The sequence below is a fragment of the Eschrichtius robustus genome, chromosome 7 (genome assembly GCF_028021215.1).
Source record: "Eschrichtius robustus isolate mEscRob2 chromosome 7, mEscRob2.pri, whole genome shotgun sequence".
In the NCBI taxonomy this organism is placed as follows: Eukaryota; Metazoa; Chordata; class Mammalia; order Artiodactyla; family Eschrichtiidae; genus Eschrichtius; species Eschrichtius robustus.
In genome coordinates, this window is record NC_090830.1 from 9,566,695 (window position 1) to 9,592,611 (window position 25,917).

Here is a 25,917-nt window from a genome sequence, read left to right on the forward strand (position 1 = left end):
CGTTTTGCTTGCAATATATCAGGAAAATCCAGCCTCACATAGATATACGGTAGGAAAATGAAGGGTTATTTTATTTTATTTCTTTTAAAGTCTTTATTGAATTTGTCACAATATTGCTTCTGTTTTATGTTTTGGCCTTTTGGCCCTGAGGCATGTGGGGTCCCACCTCCCTGACCAGGGATCAAACACACACCCTCTGCACTGGAAGGTGAAGTCCTAACCACTGGACCGCCAGGGAAGTCTCCCCAGTGAAGGGTTATTTTAATAGCATTTTTAAACAGTTTTGAATATTCTTTTTTTTTTCTTAAAAAAAAAAGTTTATTCTTTTTATCTTTATGGGGAATTAACAGCTGACAACAATATCTAATTAATACTATCTATAATGGGCAATTTTTAGTTAAGAAGTTCTCCTTCACTTTGAAACTTTAACTGAATTTTGAAATGTTAACCATAAATGTGTAATAACTGCTCTACTACAAAATTTATGTCACATTTCCAATGCCCCTCTTGCCTCAATGAAAATTACTGAAGGTCCTCCTTTATCATCAAAGCTCAAAGACATTTATGCCATGGCATATGGTAAGTAGATATGAAAACGGTTTATCATCACGTAGTAAGTTACACAAGATTCCAGTTCAAGTTGATAGACAAAACATAAACTAGATTTAAAGTGCTGTATTAAAAAACAAAAACACAGTTTGTATTTTGGGGTAATTAAAATGTAGAGACCTAACACTAAAAAGAATGAAAAACGCATATAAGATTATCATTCTGTTTAGCTCTTTTTACTCTAAGCATGTAGTCTTATTCCAAACACGACAGTTAGCTGGTCAAATTTATGCTTAAGGCATTTATCCATACTTAACCAGAGGTTTCAGAGACGATAATACCAGTCAGGTATTCTGAATTCTTTTATGTTAAATAGGAACATTTTCTCAATAGCACTCTTAAGTCACTTCTCATTTATCTTCCTCCTTAAGAACTGCATAGGCTTGTTTTAAATAGTTTAAATACCTGTAATAAACTACAGTTTGCTAAGAGTAGAGGTACTCTGGTTACTGCTCAAAATGATGTGGCCAGAGGAAAAGCAAGCATTATTAAATATGAATGCAGTCCTTACCAACACAAATTGAACCATTTTTTTCAATAAAAAAGCTAGTCCAAAAAGCCTCATTCTATAAAGATTTATCGTTTCCAAATCACGGTGAAAGGAACTTAAGTAATTTACCAATTTTGTTGTCTCCTATGTGCCTTAAAGATACCTCACTAAAAACTGGTATCTGACACAATAGAATGACATATGCAGAATGTAATATTGTAGTGACAGTACTGAGGTTGATTGTTACAGACATATTTAAACTCTGAGTATTAAATGGTTACATCCTAATTATTTATATAGAACATTGGTCCAATAACAAAAATAGAGAACAGCAGCTGAAAATTTATCTCATTCAATGTTCAGAGATAAAAGGGTTAACCATTCTTTCCATTATTTTCTGCAGATAAGTCCTTTTGTTTTTTCATATTTAAATCTGACTGCGACTGAATTCTGGCATTTTTCCAAGCTACTGTATGAAGAGGATGTTGAAGGCCATCACAATACAGCATACCACAACATAAGGACTCTTCCATTCACCAATTCTGGCACACTTCCAAAATATACCCAAAAACCCAGTTTTATTTCTGTCCAGGAGGCTGGGTGCCAAGGATCGGATATAAGCACAGGTACATATAAGCAGCAAGATTACAGTCAACAGACTCTGAAAATTGAAAATGGCAGACATAGTGAGGCCGGCGAAACCCCAGCCACATCACCCTTCTAGGCCCAGGCAAATATTCTTCTTTGATACCAGATCAGAACTTGTAAAAAGAAGCCTATGTTCAGCAATTAATGTTCCAGTTCTAGTACCTTATTTTAATTGGGAATGACCTAGATATTTAATAAACTTCTACCATTTAGCTTAATTTAGTAAAACTCTTCAAGTTACCAAAATCTGGAGAGATGATTTTTTTTTTTTTTTTTTTTTTTGGCCATGCTGCGCGGCTTGCAGGATCTTAGTTCCCAGACCAGGGATCAAACCCAGGACCCCAGCAATGAGAGCGTTGAGTCTGAACCACTGGACCACCAGGGAAGTCCCTGGAAAGACTATTTTTAAGTAGATATTCCTAAAACATAATTATTTGTAAAGGGTTTACCTAAAAGCTTTTATCTCATTTACATTAATTTATTTATAAAAATTTCATGATACCAAGTTATTTTTCTTGCTGACAAATTTTGCAACAGATATAATAAGATCTTATTTGACTTCTAGTAAACCTAGGTACAATAAAAGTATTATACTTAATGCTGATGACTCTAAAGACATGCCTGCATTAATTAAAGCAACAAACTAACTTAAATATCGAATATTAATTTAATGTTGAATATTTCCCAGTCACATGAACCTGAAATTTATTTGGATTAGTTTCTTTTATATTTCTGAGAATTTATATATTCCTTTAAGTCAATTAAATAGTGCTCGTTTATGAATTAATTTTTGTAATACCATCTATAGGTAAAGATATATCATAACTATAAGGTATACACAGACACAATCAGAGATCTCATAGCTTCATTTTTAAAACTTAGTCATTAATCAGGTATTACAATATAAAACTCACTAGTTTATAAATAACTTTTAGAATAAGTTAAGTTTATTCACTTGAGTTCCAAAAGGACTCTTTTTCCTTTTTTTCCCTCAGTCTCAGGAATTGGAGATGATAAGATAAGAATTCTTGAGAGCACTGGTAGAACATTTACGTCTCAAGGCACAGGGGGAGAAATGCAAGCTCCTCTAGAAGGACTTGTTCTCTCAGGGTCAGTGTTCTGAAACAAACTGTTTTATAAAGCTGGCTTTCTCTAATTCTAACTGCATATGCAATAAACTGGTGTTGGAATGTCAAAAGAGCCCCATGTTGGCCATTTTCAGGGTGAGATTTTCTTTAATTCCTAATTAAGTAAGTACTTGTAAGTATAAGTTTCATTTGTACATAAACCTGGCTGGGGTGTTAGTTGGAGGCTGGTTTTCTGATGTCCCTTGTTAATGAGAGACATTAGGCCAGACACCCACATAATCACTCACTCCACACCTCTCAGTGTCTTTCAATTGAGCAAATCCAAATCTCTCAACCAGACTCCCCCAGTATTTTTTAACTGGGGGACACTTTTCCCCAGTGTCTTTCAACTGGGTGCCCCCAGTATCTTTCAACTGGGGGGCCAGGTACTTGTAATACACCACCAAATAAAACTCAAGATCATGAACCAATAATCGGGAGATCAGAGAACCAGGAGAGACTCACCCAAATTCATGTGGACTCGCCAAAGAGGGAGATTGACACAAGGGGCCCTGCTGGTACCAAGGCTCCAGATCCTTGTAGAGTTCAGGCAAAGGATAGAAGTCTGCTCCAGGTCCCTTCATGGTTGCCAAAACTGTCAACTGAAATAAAAATGCACAACATGAGAGCTGTGAGTTTCAGTTTTATTTGGGGACTTACTGAGGACTATAGGCCAGGAGACAGCCTCTCAGATAGCTCTGAGGAACTGCTCCAAAGAGGTAAGGGGGTAGGTCAGTATATGTGTGATTTTGGAGAAGGGGTATGTGCAATTAAACACACATCTTGGTAGAACGTTACTGCTAGTCATTAAGCACAAATATCTTAGTTAATCATTTTAGTACTTTCTAAGTATAGGAAGATGCAAGAAATTGGGTTTGTAACATTTTCTCTTGAAAGTATCTAACTAACTGAAGCTCTTTACTGCCAGTTTTCCCAGAGCACAGAGTGCCTCATTCCTTATCTCCCTGAACTTCTTTCAGGGTGTGTTGAAGGTCAATGACTGCACTGGCTAATGACCTAATCCCTGTAAAGCTGAATTGTGAGAGCCATTCTCTAATTGGCAATATTTTATACTAAATGTATATCATATTGTTTTTCACTTGGTCCTTAAAAAAACTCTATGATTTATTATTATAATTTTATGGATGGAGGAACTAAGGCTTAGAGGGGTTAATTAATTTGTCCAAGGTCACACAGACCAACAAGTGAAGATGCTGGGATTTGATGCTAAGTATGGTCTCCAACATTCTAGCCTTTTCTCTTACTCTGACATTTTCACCTAAAAATCCCTGGGTTTCTCATGGCACTTTAATGTGTGTAAGTCATCTGTGCACAATCCAGGACTTGTTTCCTGGGTAGGCGCTGCAAAACCTACTTGGCATTTGAGGTCAGTACATTAGAGGAATAAACTGTGCTGTATCTAGGCTTTTAAGTATCTAAATGATTAAGAGTTCATTTTCAAAGGAGAAAAATAACAGCCTTGTAAAACGGGATTACCAACGCAGTGCTTAGTATCTTAGAATCTTTAAGCCTCAGAACACAGAGAGCAGAAGAGAAAAAAAAACATTTCTAGCTACAAGAGAACTAATGAGCTCCCACGGAAAGAGCCTGTCTTTTTGCTAAGCAACACCAAAAGCTGAATATCTGGTGCCTGCTCTCTGGGCAAAAGGCAGAAAAATCAAGGGACGAAAAGATACCACCTCGTTTAACAGACACTTAGAGCATTATTACACATTTCCGCAACTTTACCAAAAATAGTCTCCATTTTAAACACTAACCTTAGTCTAACATCTCTTTGTGTCAGCAAGTGTCTTGTGCATGGTGGGTGCTCAGCAGCCCCACAGTCTCAGAGTGAGAATAATTTTTACCACCACCTAACATAGCTGTGTGCAGATACACATGAGAAAGGAAGGCCAAGAGATGAACAGCTGGCCTGAGGTCACACGGTTCTTTTCAGCAGAGCTCAAACAGAGCCCAGGTCTGTGGTAGGTAGAAAGTAACCACCATGGGCTCTGCTGCCTCAGTTGAGGGCTCAACTCTAACATTTAGTGATAGAGTTACCCGGGCCAGAGAAATTGATCATGCCCGACTCACAGAGTTATAGTGAAGGGTCCTGTGATACTCTAAAGGAAAGACCGGCCATCTGGTACATGAGCTCTCTGTAAATTCACTACCCTTAGTGCCATTACTACTGACCAGCTTCTCTGACCACCTTCTACCACACAGCCTGCCAGCTCTTTCAATAATGTCTTGAAGGCGACCACACTAGCCACTCCAAAGTATGACTATTTGGCACATGGATTATTTTGAGCTACAGGGAATTGAGAGCAAACAGATGCAGGAAAAGTTCTTTACCTCCCCTTAACTGACTATAATAGAGTATAAATTTCCTCTTTTGCAAAGGAAATGTACATTTACAAAGGAAATTTCTGGGACTTCCCTGGCAGTCCAGTGGTTAAGACTCCACACTTCCAATGCAGGGGGTGCAGGTTCCATCCCTGGTCGGGGAATTAAGATCCCACATGCCATGTGGCATGGCCAAAAAATAAAAAAACAAAAACAAAAACAAAAAAAAAGGAAATTTCCATTTGTAAAGTTGCCTCAGTGTCAGGAAGATGGCTACACCCAGAGACAACTCTTACAATCTGAGACTATTAGCTGCACAAGACAACCTTTACATATTTCCTCCCCTCAACTTCTTCTAACCTGCCTCAACTCTCCCAGAAGTCCCAAACTTCTTTTCCTTTGTTTAGCCTAAAATGATATTTAAGCCTCAATCACTTGGCCACCATCTTGAGTATATTTTCCTTGTGAGAGTCCCACACGTCTTTTGTCAGTTTAATTTCCAAGGCCCTCAGCTGGAGAACCTACTTGGGTAGAAGGAAAAGGTTTTTTTCCTCCCATACAATCTGATTAAAATAAATTATTTATTGGGCTGACACAGGAGAAAGTTCTGGTCTCTTTTTAAATACACCAGCCAAACTTGTAACCAAGCAGGACCCTACGGGGTCTTCCTGGAAGAAGACCCCTGCCCCCCGTGTTCTCTGCCTGCCTCTTGTCTGTAGAGAAACTTTAGCCTCTGAGGCCTTCCCCAAGTTCCAAAGAGAAATGAGAAAATGCAGAAAGAAAGGAAAACAGTCAAACAAGACAAAATAATAATAGTTTAGCCATTAAACAAAATCAAGGACCTTTCGTTCCTCCTCAAGGGATATAGATAATATTCTGAGCCATGTCCTTTGAGCTGTCTGGCGGATCCTGAACCCGCCCCCCAACCCCCCCCCCCCCACCGTGGAAGAAGTTAACTGTATGCTGCTCACAAGCACCTAGACCCCAGACCTGTTGGAATCAGAAGGGTGATGATGCTGACTTCCAATAACCTCACCACCAACCAATGAGAAGAATGTCCACGAACTGATCACACACCCCACAAGCCCTCTCCCTCCCCCTGTCTTTAAAAACCTTCCCCTGAAAGCCTCGGGGAGTTCGGGCCTTTTAATCACGAGCCTTCCTGGACTCCTTGCTCGGCGTCTGCAATAAACGCTGCACTTCCCTTCACGACCACCAGATGTCAGTAGACTGGCTTTACTGCGCGAGCGCCAGCTAGGGACCCCAAGTTTGGTTCAGTAACAAAATCTGTAGAAAGTTGTCAGCATCCAGCACTTGGGATTGGAATACTTTACCACAACCTAAACTTGAACTGGGTTCATTCAGGGATTTTTATCAAGAGAAGGACTGGAGAAAAGGCAGGCACCTTCTGTGCCCCATCTTCGGAAAGTTCAGGCCAAATTCTGGGCCCTCAGGGCCGTGCAAGTTCAGGGCAGAAGTGCAGTCTTTAGATGCACTAACGAAGGATGTGGGAGCGCGACCAAGGCGAAAGGGATGGAAAGGCGCACCGCTCCGCGCGCCCGCACCTCCTTGTTTTGAAAGCCCGCGCGGTCCCGCCTCATTCGCTGAGGTGGCCCCGAAGGCCGGGGAGGCGGAGCGGCCCCCTCAGCTGTATGTAGTTTGCTCCGTCATCGCTCCCACCTTCTGGCTCGAGGCGGTCTCGCGGCCGCGCGGAACCACAACTCCCACAAGGCCCCGCGATCGGGGGCGCGGCCACGGCGAATGGGCGTGGCCTGAACGGCTGGGCGAGCTGTGATACAAACCGGATCTTGGTGCTCAGCGTCTCTGCTTCCCCGCCGGGCTTCCTAGATCTCGGGAGCTTTCTCATCCATGGATTGAGATCTGATCCTCTGACCCCTGGAGTCACTCACCGTCCGGGAGCGTCGCTTCGGACTGGCGCTCGACTGGCAGCGTGTGCCTAAGTGTAGGTTGGGGAGGCGCAGGGTGGGACCGGTTGCACTGAAGCTGCTGGTGGTCCTGGACTTCCTGGGGGAGCCTGTCTGAAGCCCAGGAAGTTACAGGTGCTGGTAGGGGAATCCCGGGGGAAAAGCCGGGGCCCAAACCAGCACTACGGGCCGGAAGACAGCAATAACTCTGGGGAAAAGCCCAACCTGTAAGATGCTTGAATTTTGGCTATGAAGAAGAGCAGGAAAGATGGCAGCCAAATCAATGGGATATCTGTGGACCGGTGCTGAAAATTTTAGATCTGTCCTCCAGATTTTTCTACCTGTCATTCATAGCTTTTATCTTTTTATCCCTTGTGTTGCGTTCTGAGAGAATTCTTTGCCTTGGTATTCCAGCTCTCTGTTTTGATTTTCAGCAGTGGTCATTCTGCTATTCAGCCCATCTCTTGAAAGGTTTTATTTCAGTAGCTGTTTGTATTTCCAAGATCTCTGGTTAACTCTTTTCGTAACTGCCTGCTCTCATTTCATGATGTGATATTCTTGCTTATCCCTATGATTATTTTAATTATGCTGGTTTTAATGTCCTGATCACTTTAAAAGAAGTTTCCTCAGGTGCAAATTCTCTCTCTCTAAAAAAAGGAGAAAGCATATGTTAAAGTTGTTCTTCCTTTATGTTTTGATTTTCCTGAAATGTTTGTGATTGTTGGTCACTCATTTTTTTTGTACCTGAGGTTTCCTGGTTTTTACCCTCTTTGCAGAGGGAAGAGAGATAAGGAGAGGGCAATGTAGGGTTTAATTTTATTTTTTTAATGAAAGTGGGAAGAGGCAAGGTTTGTAGCCTGGTGGCTATCTGGGGGACCCCATCCTTCCTGAACCTGGTAATTATCGGGATTTTGCGTGTTTCTCTTGCTGAAGCTCCCATACTCTCTGCTCCTAGCTGGAAGCAGAGATCCCATCTTCTCCTCCCTGAAAGCTTATATTTTGCTGAAGCTTCTTGTTCTGGTATCTCAGCCAGTTACCTTTCCATTTCCCTTGGCTCCCTCTCTCCAGGTTTTCAACCTCCTTTCCTTATGTACCAATGGGGATGGTAGGAAAGAGTGACCCAAGGAGCCCTCCCCAAATTTTTTTAGTATCTTTTTTCAGTACTTAGAAGGGAACCAGGCATCCTCAGTAGGACTCTCAAAGATGAATGAAAAACAATGCCAGTAATAACTCTGCTAAAGAAATGATGACATCATTCTTTGTATTGCATATAAATATTTTTAAATTTAATGTTATGTTAAGCATAAGAATTTCCTACAGGTAATCATTTGAAAATTGATCTCTGTACACTTTTATATCTTATTAGAGCAAGATGCTCTACTAAGCATCAGAGTCATGCTGATCATGCATATTCTATATAAGAACTCTTGGAGTTCTGTTAAGATAACACCATCCATTTTAAAAAAAATGGTAAAACTGGAACACTGATCAAATGTTAACTCCTATTTGTGCCCTGAAGCTCTGTTATTAGTGGGCATAATTTAAAATTTGATTATTTACCCTTTAAATTAAGAAATTTGAGTGTCTATTGTTTTCAGCACATAAGCACTTCACTGATAGAGGTGTGATTTTCAGCATTCTTTAAGCAGGTAGCAGAAAACACACAAAAAAATACAGATATTGTTTAATCTTGGTAAAAAAAAAAAGTTAAATGACTATGGCATGTAAAACCTTTAGAGTAACTGGGATGGCCTACTGCATCCCCATTTTGAATTATGGCAAATTCAGGTTGAACAAATGTTTTCACTTCCATAAATAACATCATCATCCTCACTCTGGACACCTCTGCATCTGCTCTCACAACAGTAGGCAGGTACCTAAGTTACCAAGCTCCACTAGACTCTGCCCAGTAGAGTGTAGAATCAGACTTTATGCATTTCAAAATTTAATCCTTTTGTGCTTTCCTTTTCCCCCTTCTCTTTCAACAGGTAAAAAAAACCTTGCTCAGCAGAACTTTTATTTTTGACCAGTTCATGAGAGAGACAATAAAAATACTGAAACCAATTAATTAGCTATTATTAGTTATTAATTAATAATATAATTAGCTAATACTAATAGCTAGTTATACATAATTTCAAATGTTGGTGGAGACGTTGACCATGAAACTTTTTTTTTCACAGCTAGTTACTAATAGCTAGTTATACATAATTTCAAATGTTGGTGGAGACATTGACCATGAAACTTTCTTTCACAGCTAGTTACTAATAGCTAGTTATACATAATTTCAAATGTTGGTGGAGACATTGACCATGAAACTTTTTTTTTCACAGCCTGGTAGTAGAGTGAGAGCACAAACAGCTCAGCTATGACGAATTCACACACACACACACACACACACACACACTACAAATGAGATTAACGGCTGAATTATGTTGGTGGTTTCTTCATACCCAACCCCACCCTTGCTTGGGTACAAGAACTTCAAGCACCTCCATAAATATCAAGTAATTTTAAACCCTGTGTTCCTTAGGGCCCCTCTCATCTTGTAACCTATGATGTTAGACTTCCAAATACTGTTTTAGGAAAGCCTGAGTTTAGGATTTCATCCTAGCAATTTATTAGCACACTTCCTAGATTGGGGAAGAAAGAAAGCACAAATGGTGACAAGAATGCCTCATCCACGGACAGATCACGTTCTACTGTACAGAGGTTGGTAATATAACCCACCATGCACTCCCGCACCCCCAAGCTTCCTCGTCTCTCTAGCTCACAGATATCAAGCAGAAACCCTGATTTTAAATTTTGTTGCATTTTTATTTTCCAGATAATATATCCACATTGACATAAGTCTCAAAAAAGGTAAGATTCCCCTAACATTTCTGCAAACAAATCAAACTCTGTTTGGGGTAATTGGTGTTTCCTTTCTATATTCCACATGCATGTTATATGATTTATGTAGTTTTAATTATGGTTGAATTTGAAAACTGCCCACTAACTTATGCTCTCTTTATTTTTTCAAAAGCTTTGTTGTCAATCTAAGAGTACAAAATCAAAGTACATTGCTTTGCATGTGAATGTTCTCTTGAAATTATATTACTATTTAAACTAATTACAAGGAATTTGTTCATTAATAGAAAATTAATGAACAATGGGAGAAGAGAAAATGCCATCAAATTTCCCATGCAGATGGAATTTCTTTGAGGTTAGATTATTCTCATGTGAAAGAAAGTAGGACATGAAATAAATTCACTGGAGAGAGGGGAGAGAATAAATGACCAACTTAGGATAAGTTCAAACTTAAATTGGAAAATCAAAAGCCCTTTCTAAATGCCTCTCTTATAAATAATTCTATTAAAATAGCAAAGCCAACAGAGTACAAAATTATTTGTTTCCAAATATATACCCTTGAACTTTTGTTATCATGTAGAAAATTATCCATTTGCCTCTACTGGGTGGTTGGAATTTTGAGAGGAAGCTAGTGTATAGAATAGGAGGGTTTTTAGCGTTGAGTGAAGGCAAGGAAATGGGTGTCTTAACACTGCCTGCACAGTGTAGCAGCAGCTTTTTGAGGTCACAGTCTGATTTTGGATGGCCATCCTTTGCCTCAGGGAGGGAGTGACTGTTTAGCATGAATGTGTATCTTTGAAGGGAGGGCTAGCCAAGCCTCTGGGGGTGTGCCTGTCTCATGCACTGGTCTGGTGACTTACTGCTTTGGGTATTTGCATGATAAACTCTAGTTAAAATCCACCTCCAGCTACTTACAAATTATTACAGGCACTGGACCTTCAGAGGCCTATGCAACCAGGCACCCTGTTAAAAACATAGAACAGGGTGCTATGTAGCATACACGGTGTGAAAAGTTGACATCAGTATTCACTCAGTGGTTTCAGTAAGTTGTCCACTAGATTGTAGAGGTGAGAAACATCTGGAAGGTTCCCAGGAGGTGGTGGATTTTGGGGGGAAAGAAGATGAGGGTGGGATTACCAGATTTAGGAGGTAACAAATAAAGCATGAGAGGTAGGCCTGGAATCATGAACTTTTGCTGTTGTCTTGGCAGGAGTCGAGGTACTGGGTTGGCCCAAAAGTTTTTTTGGGTTTCCCGTAACATCTTATACTGAGGCTGCGTTGAAGTGGGTCAGCCACAGGGAGGTGGTGGTGATTCCACAGGGGAATCATCATTTGGGTTTGGGTACCAAGAAACAACCAAAGTAATTTAGCCAGAGAATCCCACTTGTAGCGTGTGTCTGCGTGTTAACTCTTCATAGCTGAGGATACTGAGCTGGACGGTTACTGATACCCTATCCAATTCCAGCATTCCTCATGTCTGGACGTCTTTGTTCTGCTTCTAACCAGATGTGAGACCTCGGGCAATTCCTCAACCTCTAATTCTACCCCCATGTGGTGGCGTCATGTGTCCCAAGCCCCAGAGTTTGTTTTCTCCATAACCAGACACAGGTCCTTCAGTTCCCAGTCTCTTAACTGGGCTGACCATTACAGTGGAGAAGGTGCATGACAACCCTGGATGACAAGTGATGGTTCACGTCCCCTTGAGGAGAGTGGGGAAGCGCTAAGAGAGGGCGGATCACAAGGGGAAATCCTGCCAGCGCCTGGGGGCACGGGGAAGAGGGGAAGAGTGTGCTGACGTCAGACTTCCGGAGTGGGTAGAAGGTGCTGTCACTGGTTGCACTGCAGTCACAGAACGGGGTTGGGGGCAGAGCGAGGAGGAGTGTGGTAACAGAGCATCAGCAGATGCAGAGAATGACCTGGCTGAGTAATTAGACGGGAAAGGTCTTGTTACCGGTTTTGATTTTGTGAATGTGTGTGTGTGTGTGTGTGTGTGTGTGTGTGTGTGTGTGTGAGAGAGAGAAAATGTGTTACATTTTAAACGAGGGAGATAAGTGATGTTTACTTTTGTTTCTAGTGAGATCTTTTCTGTGATAATAGGAAACTCATATGATTGTAAGTGGAGTACTGGTGCTGGACTCCAGGTGCAGGTTCAGAGAGTCGAAGAGGGAGATCTGGGGAGCCATCCTCTTTTTTTTTTTTTTTAATTTAATTTTTTTTTTAATTGAAGTATAGTTGATTTACAATGTTGTGTTAGTTTCAGGTATACAGCAAAGTGATTCAGTTACATATATATGTGTGTGTATGTATATATATATATACACACATATATATGTGTTCTTTTTCAGATTCTTTTCCCTTATAGGTTTTACAAAATATTGAGTAGAGTTCCCTGTGCTATACAGTAGGTCCTTGTTATTTACCTATTTTACATACAGTAGTGTGTATACGGGGAGCCATCCTCTTAATAAGAGAAGTAAACACTAGTCACAGTAACTTCAGAGGTCCTGCAATACAGCATGGCTGATGTCATCTGGACCCTGTTAAATGTGTTTAATCTAAGAGTCTGATTCTTCATTGTGTTAAGTACAACAGGCCTTCTGCAGAGCAGTGAGGGAGCTGGGGGCAGCTGTGCCATGGGGGCCTTTGTGGAAAGTACTTGGTAGTACGAATAGCAGTAGTTATCAGTTTTGGAGAGCTTACTCTCCTCTGTTCCAGGCACTGTGCTATCATGTAGGTTTATAAGGGTGAGATAAAAGTAGAAATAAAAATAGATGTGGGCTCTGTTCCCATGAAGCTGAAGCCCATCTGTTCCCTTTTACTGTCCATTCCCTTCCTGTCTTCTCTGGGCACCATGCAGCCCTCCCAAGCACCTACAGGGTTGAAGTGCCTGATTCTGTAAAAGGACTGCGGTGTCCTGAGCGTGCTCACCAGGCTGGCTCTGCCTTGAACGGTGGAAGAAGACACAGGGCATTTCTTCCTTCTGTTTGCCAGTGATTTTATCATCTGGTGGTGGTTTCTGGTTCCTGAAAGTTGGTGACGTTATCTGGCGTGACCAAGTTGTTAAGTATGAGATAAGAGTGGAGGAAGATAGACTGATATTGTGGAAGAAGAGTGGTCCCTGAGGGGTCCCCTCCCACACACGGGGGACAAGCAGATTCCAAGAACGTGATCAGTGACCTGAGGACGGCAGGTGTGCCGCGTGGAGTGGATGGGAGATAAAAGGCAATGTCAACAGCCCAGTTCTGTGAACTGATTTTCTGAATGCTATTATGCCTTGTACAGAAGAAGACAGTTTGTGGAACAGAGGGTCAGCCTTATAGAGCAAGCTTTACCGGTCATTGAATTTATTGCATTTTTCCATCCTGGACACAACGCTCATTAGTCCAGTCAATCTGTTGGTTATAAAAATGAGCTTTCCTCTAACTGACATTTGTCACCTTGTAACCTCTTTGAGCAATACGGATCACTCTAACTTTATCCCCAAATACCTAATCCTGTCTTGTAAAGAAAACATGAGAGTTTTATAGCTCCATAAACATTTAAGAAAAACAATGGACTCATTCTAGTTACTTTTTAATCCTGTTGACATGCCAATGAAAGGAATCAGTAAATATCAGCAATCTTATCACCAAGCACAAATTGCAATTTATACCTAAGTCAAGATGTCATCAGTAAATAAATCTTCTGCCTCCTCCAAAGCCTTTTACCCACCTTCTAATATCTCTATTATGCCATAAAAATAAAAACGGTCACCAGTGTCCAACTGTCATTAATCACAATTCAGCTTACTCCAGAAGTACAAATAAACTGTTCATTACATTTTTATCCCATTACTTTGACACTGATACAGAATTGCTCATTACCTTATTCCTAAATCAGGAACTACAAAATTTTAATAGAACAACAGTTTCCTTGATGGTATCATGGAAATGTAAATGCCCAGTGCAATTTTCTTAACTTGTACAATTACTCACTCATTACAGTAAATGGGTCAAGGCCATTGTCAAGCCTCCATCAAGGAGAGTCATTAACTAGAGGAATTTCCCCTTGTTCTTCAGGATGACAGCCTCTGAGCTGACAGGTTCCATTAGTTGGCCACACACATTTGACAACCTTGTAGACTTTTTGATAGCTGAACAGCATATCTGTGTTTAAGGCATTGTGATCCTTTTTCTTAATATAAGAATGCCAGTTTTTTCACCTTTCACACTACTGCCCTCATTAGGAAAGTTCCTGCCTCAGAAGGTTGAACCAGTCCTCCAAGGGGATCACCTGAAATACCTCCAAGATAAAAGTGAAATTCTAAACAACATCCATACTAACTTTATTAATATTGATAAGGAAAGGATTTTCCCCTTGATACCGTAATACGTATATATGTACATATATGGAAAGATAACTAAAAAAAAGAGCAGTCTGATAAATGGAAGAAAGAATAAACATAAAAATTCAGAGGAGTGAGACCACTGGTATATGGGCTCCATGAGACCAAGATTTTTGCCTGTTTTATTTACTGCTGTGTCACCAGCACCCAGAACAGCGCCTGGCACTGTATCCACTCAAACTTAGGTTGTTTTGAATAAATCACTTTGGCCTTTGATAGTGAGGTAGTTAGTTCACAGTCCTCAGGCAAGGGGTGGGATCTGTGTTGGGATTTCAAGAATGGGAGCAGCCAAATAACAAAATAGAAATGCTAAGCTGTGCAAGGATACACTTTGCTGGATTGGGGTAGGTCGGAATGCATTTCAAACGTGATTCATGTATGACTGTGGTCTGTACACATGTTGATCATTTTCCTTTGAAAATGTGAAGCACGCAGATGTCGTCCACAATGAATTGTTTTGTCCATATACAGAATCACAAAACAAGTCATCCTGACTGGTCTCTGCCCACACACCCCAGGAGTATAAGTAGACTTCTCCCCATGGTCTTTCTGATGTCAAGACTAACAAGTTGACCTCTCCTCTGTTCAGTCCTGCTCCCATCAGTTGTACATTACGCCCAGTGTTTGCAGTCTTGGAGTTGCCGTACCGTCTGCCTTTTGGTCATACGACGTCTTTGAAAGCCAGTGTGTATTTTACATTTACAGCATGTCTCAGTGTGAACTAGCCACATTGCAAGGGGTCAATAGCCACGTGGGGCTACTGGCTGTAGTATTTGTACAGTGCGGGTCTAGAAAGACCACACATTTTTCTACTCAAAAAAAATGTTATGAGTTACTACATTACATCTTTTTTTTTTTAATTTTTTATTTATTATTTATTTATTATTTTTATTTTTGGCTGTGTTGGGTCTTCGTTTCTGTGTGAGGGCTTTCTCCAGTTGCGGCGAGTGGGGGCCACTCTTCATCGCGGTGCGCGGGCCTCTCACTATCGCAGCCTCTCTTGTTGCGGAGCAGAGGCTCCAGACGCTCAGGCTCAGTAGTTGTGGCTCACGGGCCCAGTTGCTCCGCGGCATGTGGGATCTTCCCAGACCAGGGCTCGAACCCGTGTCCCCCGCATTGGCAGGCGGATTCTTAACCACTGCGCCACCAGGGAAGCCCCACTACATTACATCTTATTTCAATAATTAAGTCAAGTGATGGTAGCAACTCAATCATGGAATCAAATCTGATGAGGTAAATTCTTGCACTGCCCCTGTGCTTACATTTGCTGTTCTTCTTATTGTTGTTGTTGTTTTAATGCTTCTCACTCACTGTGTGTTTGATCAAAGAATTAGGGAAATGTGTGATTGCAAAAAATAGGATGGGCCACGACGAAGACTGTCTGCTTGACCAAAGTTGAGTCAAACTCCTCCGAGTCCTCTTTCTGACGAGGCCCTGATCTTGGGCTCTGTTCTTTAGTCCAGTGGCTCTGCCCATTCAGTCCAGTTTTAGCAAGAATCCTATTGAGTCGATTTGTCAGAAAATCCCCTACCCTTGATATCTGATCAAATTCCTTATCTCCCACCCTTGGTATTTTATCCCCCTGGCCTGCCTTCAGCAATAATCCTGTCCATTTGATTTAGACAGAATGCCCCCACCCTTCCCCTGATGTTTCAGCCTGCTCTTTGGCTCTAAATCTCCACTTGTCCTTGTTGTATTTGGAGTTGAGTCAGATCTCTCTCCTGTACTACAAAACCCCATTGTAGCAGCGCCCCTCCCCCCAAGAATGAAGTCTTCTTTACCGTCTTTACCAAGTGTCATGAGTGATTTTTCCTTAACAGTCAAAAAGGTGCTAATAGGGAACCATGACAAAAAAATATAACCTCCTATAATGGACATGTGTTGGGTTTGCCTGATCAGTATCCTTCCCTCTTCCTCTGAGATACTACCCTCCTCAATTCCAGACGGTCTTAGCAGAACTGCCAGCTGAGTTTTTCTTGCTCAGGGGTGGGCAAGTGAGCCAGACTAGGCCAAAATGAAAATTCTGTTGGGAAATTGAACCTTGAGGATTCAAACCAAGGATGAAAATGGATTGATGCTGCATTATTCTGATGGCCCATTCATTCTTGCTTTCTTGGTTTTGGGGTCCACCATAGTTCCGCCTTTCTGAAGATAAGGACCACTTGGGGGAGAGCACTGTTCGCAGAGTCCCTCTGCAATGGCCCACGTGGGCCAAGGTTGGGGAGCATAATAGATCTCTGGAAGTTTTTAAAAGATGCCTTTTTCCATTTTGCATGTGGCCATTCAAGACAAAAGGTCTGGGTAGAGTAGAGGATGATTAGAAAAGGTGAAGTTATAGCTACTCACTGATTTTGTGGTTGATGGAGAAATGGAAACACCCAGGTACAGGGCTGGGGGGCAGGGGTGGGGGTGAGGTATGGGGAAGGGAGAGGCATTAATAATCTTTGTCTTTCAGAACAGCCCCTGAGACCTTCCTCACAAATGAAAATGCCCCGGTGAGGTTCTCCTAAATTCTGGCAAGTCCCTTAAATTGAACTGACTGCTGAGTCTGCCATCCCCATGGCCAGATGATAGCTCTGACCATGATCTGATTGCCATCCTCTTAACCTGACAGAGGAGGCCACCGGAAACAGCAGGGAATGCCCCCAACTCCTGCACCTCCCACACAAACCAGCTGTCAACACCTATGAACATCTTCCCCACCCCCATTCCTGTAGACATTGCTCAGTCATTCCACGAGGGGCACAAATGCTGCTAGTTGGTGGCGTGGACAAAATGAGCAAACTGGGCTTGCAGCAAAGCAAGGACTAGACTCATAATCCAAGCTGAACTAAGAACTCTAGGGCTTACCAGCCTGCCAGGAAATCACTTGGGAGGCACTCAACCTGTGCCCTTCCACTGATTTGGGTCACACTAGGGGGTTTCCAACAATTGTCAACAACATTTTCTTTCTGTTGGATCCATGTGACCTTCTGGGGCCACACTTCTTGTGTAGAAGCCAAGCATTAATTTACCTCCTTTCCAAAACCACATGGACTTGTACTTTAGAGGGGTGGGCCTAAGAGACCCTCAAGAGTTTAAGGAAACACCACCAGGAGGTCATGTAGCCCTAAGATGACTGCAGACATCTCCCCCAAATGAGGCTATTCTTGGTTACTCAGGGGAACCTTCCAGAGGGATAACTGCCTCATTATTTACACTCACGTTGCAGACAGTCTTCCCTACAATGGGAGTCATCCAGTTAGAAAAGGTGCTGCAAAATTTGTCCTGACCTTAAAGAACTGGTCAGCAGTTTGACCCGAGGAGGTCGTCAGGTCAGCCTCGACTCGTGGGCCAGGGTTCTAATGGGTGTCAGAATTGTGGGCCAAGGCAGAGACTGTGCAATCATTATTACATACTGCTGCACCCAAGGGAATGCCTTGCACCACGTGGAAAGGTCAGTAGAGACCCTTAATGACAACGATGGTTTCTGAGATTTGTTCAGCTGGTTGAGTCCAGGACCCTGGGGGGCGTGGTTGAGGTCAGTATTATGGGTTGGTCTCATCCCACTGCTTGGGTTCTGTCGATCGTAGCTATAAATGCTGTATGAGAGAAAATGAATGGATTTGGTCCCAGCCTCTACTGGTCAGAGTCATCAAAGTGTCTCACTTATGAAAAAATTCCCCAGAAGCCAAGAGAGTATAGAAATAAGGAGTGGATATTGTTGGGAGACAATTTTCTGTGGATCTCTTCATTTCTGCACATCATGTGAGCAGAGGCACTGAAAGCCCTTGTTCCAGACTGTCTGTTCAAAGGTATTTATGTAGTGAACATCCTTGAAATATAGGAGTGCCTCTTTCCAAAGCAGAGGGGAGGTTTGCTTACTGTCCAGTGTAGTAAAGATAATGTCTCCATTTAGGGAAAGGTCAGCCAGGCTTATCGTCCATTATAAAAGAGTTGGGGTCCCTATGCTCAGGGCTCCTCAAATGTGATGCAAACCTATTGTGTGCCCAGCATCCACCTGGGCTGCTCCATGTAACCCCCGTGGCACCTGAGGAATGAGGGGAACCGACAGACATGAACATGAATCTCACGCCACTTGCTGTGCCATGAGTAATAAAGTCCTCTGTTGTTTTGATCTAAATATGCTGTGTTTTCTGACAACAACCATGAAACTGGCAGGCTAGCTTCTTAGTTTGCAGGTAGGGTAAAATTTCAGACCCTTACAGTTCTTGATAAAAAGTCAAGTAGGCAGTTGAATGTACAAGCATGGAGTTCACAGGAATAGTGTGAAAGGTGTAGGTCCTAGAACATCTCTAATTTGTGGATGAAGAGCCTGACCTTAGAGATGAATGGATTTATCCCTGATTGTGGCAAGGTTACAGCAGAGCTGAAACTAAAGCCACGTCTGTGTGCTTATTGCTTAAGCCTGGCTGTGAATTCAAGCTGCCTCCGATCTTGGTTCTTTTTCTACTTCTTGTTCTCTGACCCTGTTTCATAGTTTAGGAAATGGTGGGAGCAGTAATAACCGTACCTGCCTTAAAAGGTTATCCTTTTCTGTCCTCTTCTTTGGCCGCACAGCATATGGGATCTTAGTTCCCCGACCAGGGATGGAACCTGCACCCCCTGCATTGGGAGCATGGAGTCTTAACCACTGGACCGCCAGGGAGGTCCCTAAAGGGTTATTCTAGTTCTGAATGTTTCAATCCTTGTCAGACATTTACCACAGTGTTTAGCACACACACAGAAAATGCTTGGCCCTCAAAAAAACTGTTTTCTAATATTAAGACTACTTATCAGTGCACTTTTTACCCACTACCAATTGGCTCTTTTGCCAAGAACTGATTAAAGCAGAATTGTCATGTGAGAGACTTCTAAGCCAAACAGTGAACGCTGTGAGAACGCAGCACCTGGGAGGTTTTGTCTTGGCTGTGCACCCATGATTAGAAGGTGGCAGAACAGGCTTCAGAGACGCAGTTCACCCCTTCAGGACCCAGTCAGTCAGGAACTTTCTCAGAGTGTTAAAGCCTCAAATTCCAAAGACCACCAGGAACAAGCCTGTTGTCTGTTAAAATCAGATTTATTGACTCAATACCGTAAGAGAAGATATTTCGCAGGAACCAAAGGCTGCTGACCAAGAGGGTGGAGGAAAGCATCTTTCGGAAGGTCCCTCTCAAGGATTCTGAGGCAGGTCTAACAGAAGCAGTTCTGGACTGGTTTCTGAGGTGAAATTAGTAGAAGCAGGGATTAATCAGGATTTGGGTGCTGTCTTAGTTCAGGCTACCATAACAAATAACCTCAGACTGGGTGGCTTTAAACTGCAAACATTTATTATTCACGGTTCTGGAGGCTGGGAAGTTCAAGATCAAGGTGCTGGCAGATCTGAGGTCTGGTGAGGACCCGAATCCTGGTTTGCAGACAACCATCTTCTGGTTCTATCCAGAGAGAACAAGCTTGCATGTCTTTTCTTATAAGGACACGAATCCCATTCATCATGACCTAATCACCCCAAAGGCCATGCCTCCTAATGCCATCACACTGGGGGTTAGGATTTTAACATATGAGTTCAGGCAGAACATAAACGTTCAGTCCCTAACAGGTGCTGTCATGAGGGCAGTGTGGCTTAGCACTTGGGTATCCCCAGGGATTTGTTAATTTTGTTGATCCTTTCAAAAAACCAAATCTTGGTTTTGTTGATTTTCTTTATTGTTTTTCTGTTCTCTATTTACCTCAGCTGTAATCTTTATTGTTTCCTTCCCTCTGCTAGCTTTGGGTTAGTTTGTTCCTTTTCTAGTTGCTTAAGGTGTAAAATTAGGTTGTTGATTTGAGATCGCTCTTCTTTTTTAATATAAGCATCTACAGCTCTAAGTTTTCCTCTTAGCACCGCTTTCAGTGCATCACATAAGTTCTATCATTAATGTGTTTAATTTTTATTTGTCTCAAGATGTTTTCCAGTTTTCTTTGTGATTTCTTCTTTGATCCATTGGTTAAGAGTGTGTTGTTTAATTTGCACATATTTGTGAATTTTCCTGTTTCCTTCTGCTGTCGATTTCTAGTTTCATTCCATTTAGTCAGAAGATGTACTTTGTATGATTTCAATCATTTTTTAAGACTTGTAGCCTAATATATGGTTTATCCTGGAAATATTCCACGCCACTTGAGAAGAATGTGTATTCTGCCCTTGTTGGGTAGCGTGTTCTATATATGTCCGTTTAAGTGTTCTATTTTCTTATGGACCTTCTGTCTAGTTGTTCTATTCATTGTCGAAAGTATTGAAGTCTCTGACTATTATTGTAGAACTGTCTATTTCTCCTTTCAATTCTGTCAGTGTTTGCTTCATATATTGAGGAGCTCTGCTGTTTGGTACATAGATTTTATAATTGTTATATCTTTTTGGTGAATTGACCCTTTTATCATTATATAATGTCCTTCTTTGTCTCTTGTGACAGTTTTTGATCTAAATTCTATCTTTTATATTGGTATAGCCACCTCTGTTCTCTTCTGGTTACTATTTGAATAGAACTATTCATCAACTCTTTCCTCATCATTAAAATGACAAGTCAACCAAAAGGCAGTCATGGTAGAATGGCAATACATTTGCTAGTGTCATGGAAATGCAAATACTAAGTGCAACTTAATTCACACAATCACTTAACACTACAGTAACCTAACAAGGAGCTCTGAAGCCTCTGTTGTTAAAAAACATCCTTAGCCATTTGAAATAGTGCTTCAGAGAAAACTTCTAGCTGACAGGATTCTATGCATTGGTACTGACATGTAGGATATTCATTTAGACATTTTGTTTCTCTGATGTCCTTTTTATAAGAAGCTATAAATCTCTTGTTAGTGAAAGATCACTTTCCATCTTACTGCCTTTTCAGGAAATGCCATATTAAGCCACCTAAAAGAAATATTCAAGATACTGGAAAAACAAGATTCACATTTTACAGTTAAAATTCATAAAATGTATTTTTCTGAAACGGGCCTGAGAAAGAATGTTAAGACAAACTGTCTTAGTGCTTTCTACCTAAAAAGTAAATTTATGCTAAATATATACTGGTGAAGTTATAGAACAAAGGTATAAGGTCATAGATGGAAAACTAATCATCATAGTGATGGTGTATACATTAAAGTTTGGGTGAGTAAATTAAATTTCTACAACAAATGAATTTAAAAATTATATTTCCCAATAATAAAAACATCATAAATATAGTATCTTACAAAACCTTTAACCCTTCACTCAAGGCTTAAATTCCATAAGAGAGGGCAAAAATTTTACACTGAAAAATAGATGATTACAGGACAATGTTTTGCCTTTCACAGAAAAAACTTAGCCAGAAACAACTTCATAGCTAAAATTTGAAAATTCAGATTACGTTCAGCACTTTACCCCACTTGGCTAATTCTCTTTTCTCTTTGTGTCTTTATGGTGACTGATAAGTAAATATTTTTCAGTCTTCTCATTTTTCTCCGTCCAAGGATAATGACAAGTTCAGTGTTGCTTTCTCAACAGTGCTTGAGTCATTGATATTATGCTCTCAAGGAAATTTGATACTGATTTTTTTTTTTTTTTTTGCCTATGGCATCCAATTTAGTAAGAGCTAAATCAAAATATTTAGGGTTTATAATTTTCTGTTTCTACAAGAGGCACCAATTCTAGGATGGTCATTTGGGATATCCTTTGAGATCAAAAGGAAATTCAAACAACATCAGTGATTTAATCAGCAAATGCTTATTGGCAACTGTGTATAGGTACTGTGGTAAATAGTTAGAGAACTATTACATGAGTAAGGAATTCTCTCTTCGAGGATGTTACAGTCTGGATAGGCCACAGGCCGCGTAGCACCTGGGCCCGTGAGCCACAACTACTGAGCCTGCGCGTTTGGAGCCTGTGCTCCGCAACAAGAGAGGCCGCGACAGTGAGAGGCCCGTGCACCGCGATGAGGAGTGGCCCCCGCTCGCCGCAACTGGAGAAAGCCCTCGCACAGAAACGAAGAACCAACACAGCCAAAAATAAATAAATAAATAAATTTATTTTTTTTTAAATATTTATTTATTTGGCTGTGCTGGGTTTTAGTTGCGGGATCTTTAGTTGCGGCACGTGGGATCTTTTTAGCTGCGGCATGAGGGATCTAATTCCCTGACCAGGGATCGAACCCTGGGCCCCTGCATTGGGAGCACAGAGTCTTAGCCAGTGGACCACCGTGGAAGTCCCTGGGTAGGCAATGTTACAAACACACACACAAAAGACTAGTCATACAGAGGAGCTAATGATGAGTGTGAAATAAATGCTATGGACCACAGTTGACATTGGGTCAAAGAGAGAGATTTCTTTGGCCTGTGGTAGTAAGGTTGGCTAGGTCTAGAGGAGGTAAAGAATCAGTGTAGGATGGAGAGAAGGGAACAGCAAATGTTGAAGGAGGAGAAGGGGAGATATCTCCAGAATAAACCGAAATGATCTGCCATGAATTGAAGTATGCTTTAGTAGGTTGGAAATTAGATTTGAATATATTTCAAATATACTGATCTGTGCATATTTTCACAATATCCCTTTGGAAAGGTGGAGCATATATGGTTGACTCTCTTGGCCCCATCCAGTGCCACAGGGTACTGCCATGGCTAGTGAAATCACCCTACTGCAGGCCTTTCCCTCACCCTTAATCTCTTTCATGTCTTCGACCCTCTTCCATATCCAGTACTTTGCTTCACTGTGGATTAGGATTTATAATCTTACCATCATCAAGTCTTAAAGATAATTCCCAGCCTTCGTCTATGTAACAGTCTTTTAAATTGCAGCACTGCTCAGAATTTTGTCTTCTAACAGTACCTGGATCAATGATCATTTTAACTTCAAAAAATTTCATTAACAGCTGCTAATTAAAGATTTGCAGTTTCAGACTTAACCCATGATTTTTATTAGTCAGGATCAGAATAAAGAGAATATAGGGCTCTGGTTATCTGTTTTAAATATAGCAATGTGGGCTTCCCTGGTGGCGCAGTGGTTAAGAATCTGCCTGCCGATGCAGGGGACATGGGTTTGAGCCCTGGTCCGGGAAGATCCCACATGCCTCGGAGCAACTAAGCCTGTGCGCCACAACTACTGAGCCTGTGCTCCAGAGCCCACGAGGCACAACTCCTGAAGCCCAGGCGCCTAGAGCCTGTGCTCTGCAACAAGAGAAGCCACCGCAATGAGAAGCCCGCGCACCGCAACAAAGACCCAATGCAGCCAAAAATAAATAAATTAAATAAATAAATTTTAAAAACAAACAAACCCATCAGGACCCCCCAAAAAATAAATAAATAAATAAATAAATAAATAAATAAATAAATAAATATAGCAATGTGTACATGCCAATCCCAAACTTCAATCTATCCCTCCCCTCTCCCCTCCACTCCCCGCCCCGTAACCATAAGTTCGTTCTCTAAGTCTGTGAGTCTGTTTCTGTTTCGTAAATAGGTTCATTTGTATTTTTATTTCAGATTCCGCATAGAAGCGATATCATATGACATTTGTCTTTAAAATAGGTAACCAACAAGGACCTATTGTTTAACACGGAACTCTGCTCAATATTCTATAATAATCTAAATGGGAAAAGAATTTGAAAAAGAATAGATACATGTATATATATAACTGAATCACTTTGCTGTACACCTGAAACTAACACAACATTGTTAATCAACTATATTCCAATATAAAATAAAAACTTTTCTTAAAAGTCACTTAAAAATAAAACGAACAAAAAAGCATACACAGGTCTCCAGAAATAAAATAATCAAATTAAAGAATTCAGGGAAAAATTACACGAATGTCTGCCTGTACACAAACACTCCTCCCTCCCTGCTCATCCATGTGGAGGGCTCAGGAGAAAGACAACATCTCCCCTCTCACCCCACCCCACTTTGTTAGCCAAAGAGTTGCCTTCCTTACTAGAAAAAGCAAGTGATCCCCCACTGACTGCATTGCCACTAATTTCTGATGGATTGGGGGCAACTTGCTAAACTTCTTGGTATCTCAGTCCTAACCCCGTGGGGTTGTTGGGAGAATTAAACAGTAACCTGTAAAGTGAAAAGAACACTAGTGAGTGGCAGCCCCAGCAACTGGAGTAGTGATAGCTGCTTGCCATATAATCCAGTTTCAACCTCAGTATAGCCTTGGTATGATGAGGATAGGAATGGTGCAGAATAGGAAGAAGGAAGAAAGAAACCGTAAGAATTCACTACTTTATTTCTTAAAAATTGGTGGAATGTTTGTGGAGTTTGAATTTGAAGGTATTTGATGAAGAGGATCATAATTTCAAATCCAGATAAATGTATTGCTATTGGTATAATCACTACCGTCTGCCTTCAGTATGTTCACCCTATTAGCTGGTTACATTTCAACAGTTTTCTGGGTTTGCTACTGCAAGCTTGGACCTAATGGTGCCCGTGTTAAATTCTATAAATAGATAAGAAATCCTTTGGCATGATGGAGCAGTGGTTCTTAGACAATTTGGCAGTTGTCTACAGACATTTTTGATTGTCACAACGGGGAGGGTCCTCCAGGCTTCTAGTGGGTAGAGGCCAGAGACGCTGCTAACCATCTACAGTGAGCAGGACAGCCCCTCACAACAAAGAATCATCTGGCCCAAAATGACTACCGTGCCAAGGGTGAGAAACCCTGACGTAGGTGAAGCAATACCAAGACGTGGGATGATGGGAATACTGGCTTTGAGCCATATGAATGCTACTCTCATTCATGCCCTCGCTGTGTCACCGAAAGGCCAAGAAAATTACTTATATCCCATTGCAGAGGAAGTTTTTAATTAAGGAGACAAGGCAACCTGTTTTCCTTGCCAGCCCAGTATAATCATGAATACATCATTCTCAGTGGCAGGACTTCAAGTTATGTGAAAGTTCAGTAATATGGACTTTCAATCACCAGAGCTGCCACTGTGCAGTGCCTAATCTGTTTAATTTGCGGGCCACCATAATTCACAATGAACTCCCAATCTGGCAGCCTGATCTGAGACGGCCAGCTAGCTACCTAGTGGTAGGCCGGCAACTTTGGACTCTTTCTTCTCAGAAAGGGCAGCAACTTTTCCTTCACTGGGACAGATGCATTCTGAATTTGGACTTGCTTTTCTATCTGTCCTGCCTCTCCCAGCATCATTATCTGTGGATTCTCTTTTGCAACAGGAAGTGATCAAGAATGAAGTAACGGGACAAAAAAATCATTTTGGGCTGTAAAATGCAGTAGAACACATGAGAAAGAATAACCAAAATATTTTTAAAAGATCCTAAATCTGATAAAAAAAATTGTTTCATGATGACTGAAATTTGATTACTCATGGAAAAAGAAATAATATTAAAGCAGGTGTTCAATTAGTATTGAAATGTTAAGTAACAAAAAAATTTCTAACTTTCTTTTGAGTAATTTGGAAAAACAGAATTCTGCTTTGAGCAGTGTGCTTTTTTTTTTTTTTTTTTTTTTTATGGCTGTGTTGGGTCTTCGTTTCTGTGCAAGGGCTTTCTCCAGTTGCGGCAAGCGGGGGCCACTCTTCATCGCGGTGCGCGGGCCTCTCA

The 25,917-nt window shown here is 41.3% G+C and overlaps 1 long non-coding RNA gene and 1 pseudogene across 1 annotated transcript in view; one reads left to right on the forward strand and one right to left on the reverse strand.

The window, feature by feature from the left end:
- Positions 1-1,556: 1,556 nt before the first annotated feature.
- On the reverse strand, positions 1,557-1,822 carry LOC137767588 (protein kish-A pseudogene; annotated as a pseudogene).
- A 5,196-nt stretch (positions 1,823-7,018) lies between these two features.
- Positions 7,019-25,917, forward strand: part of LOC137767589 (uncharacterized) — a 47,034-nt gene continuing 28,135 nt past the window's right edge. The window contains exons 1-2 of the long non-coding RNA XR_011074549.1: positions 7,019-7,183; positions 9,970-10,004. This is a non-coding gene — a long non-coding RNA (uncharacterized lncRNA). The remainder of the gene's footprint in view (positions 7,184-9,969; positions 10,005-25,917) is intronic.